We start from the raw sequence: 1944 nt of genomic DNA, 5'->3' as shown, positions 1-1944 counted from the left end.
GACGGTTGGTCTCATGGTTGCCGGGTTTTTGGCGATGAAGCCGGCAGGCAGGACAGGAAAAACATTAAAATAAAATGGAGGAGATCTCCCTCACAGGCATGTGGGATGTGTTGTAAAATGATAACTATACTAAAAAGCAACAAATGACTTAAAAAGGCAATAGAAAAACGGGTGGGTGGGTGAAACCTAGAATAAATGATGGCTAAAGCGTAACAAACATAGCTACTTTAGATGTCAGGGTAAGGTTCACCAGGATCTGGTGGACAACTTATGTAGCCTAATTTTGACAATGTTTCTAAAGTAACCTACCTCAAATGTTGTTTGCCATTTCGGCACTGCACTTATCAGCTGGCATATAGCCTACACCTATATCGATATCTGCAGTAAGCTAAAACCCGCCATTACATTGCCTTAGTTGATTTATCGGCCTAGCTCTATGTGCCACTGTCACCAAATCTCATCCAAACTGAACACCTGAGAGATTTTAGAGCAGTGTGTTAGACAGCGCTCTCCCCCACCATCAACCAAGCATCAAATGAGGGAATATATTTTAGATAAATAGTCTTCCATCATCTGGTACAGCTCCAGAGACAATGAGATACACCCAGAGAAATGCCAAAGAGCACTTCTGGAGGTGGTGTCTTGTGGTGGGCCAAGTCACTTTGTGTTGATTTTTCCGTCTATGTGTAACTCATGAAGGCTACATGCAATCAAGATGACAGCCAATGCTATTTTAGTTAGGAGCAGCATCTATTGTAATTTTGGATCAAAATTCAACATGTCTGTACTACAATGCATAAAATCATCTGGAAAACAATGTAATGGGGCCATAAGAATGAGGAGGCTCTACTGAGAGGAACCAGGCTGCCGTGCAGACAAACAAAAAATTAAGAGGCGACCACCCCAGCCTCCCTCCTTTTACTCCATTGCTCTATCCATCCTTCCTGGGCAGGAGGCAGGAGGAGAGGATACTGGGAAATAAAAGAGGTGAACACTGGAGGGAAAAAGATGAGGATGCTAGCAAACACGAGTGATGAGTGATTGGTAAAAAGAGGGAGGTGAAGAGAGAGGCTAGAGGGAGACAGGGTAGATGTTGGAGGCTCTGAGCAGGCTGATAATCTCATCTTTCAGAAAAATGGGTGATGTCAGGTTGGAGGAAAGAGGAGCATTAAAGGAAATTAGGTATGAGGGAGGGAGAAGGTGTTACGCTAAGACAGGAAGGTGGGGAAAGAGATACTTAGAAGAGTGGTTTGAAAACATTAAGCCATTAGGAGAAGAAAGAAGACAGAGGAAGAGGGTGGGCTGGTTGATAGTCTGGGGTTAGCATAACAACACGGCTGTCAAAGCAGTGGAGGCTTTTCACATTGGCTTATGGCTTACACACACAAGTAGCCATAAACATAGTGCACATATTGTATCTACTAGGCCTGTAGGCTTGGTCATACATTCAGTACATTCATAAAGGGCGGAAACAACAATAGAAGCTAATTATAGTTTTAAATTTGACAACCTCAGTGTCTATAGTGATGCCTTTTATACCATTGTTAACAGTAGCTGATATACTTTGCACCATTCCATATCTATAAGTTGTACCAACATACAAGGCAACCATGGCCAAGTACAACAGAAATTAAATGTGTTAGTATCACAGTGACTATAGTAACAGCATATAGGATTTACAATAACACTATGATGTAGGATATTTTCAAACTATTTCACTAATGGCTCAGTTTAGAAAGGGTGATGTCATATATTTAGCAACATGTGAATCCAAATTATTCAGTTTTGCCAGCACTGTCAATCAAATCTCAAATATTTAAGATTTGAATGTTCACATGGGTTTTAAAGGGCTTCGAAATCATTAGGCATCAATCATATGAAATTAACATAAAAAACATTGGACCATAGTACCACTAATTTGGAAAATAAAAACTCAAAAACGAA

The sequence above is a fragment of the Micropterus dolomieu genome, linkage group LG17 (assembly GCF_021292245.1).
Source record: "Micropterus dolomieu isolate WLL.071019.BEF.003 ecotype Adirondacks linkage group LG17, ASM2129224v1, whole genome shotgun sequence".
Taxonomy (NCBI): Eukaryota; Metazoa; Chordata; class Actinopteri; order Centrarchiformes; family Centrarchidae; genus Micropterus; species Micropterus dolomieu.
This window is presented reverse-complemented; position numbering follows the sequence as displayed.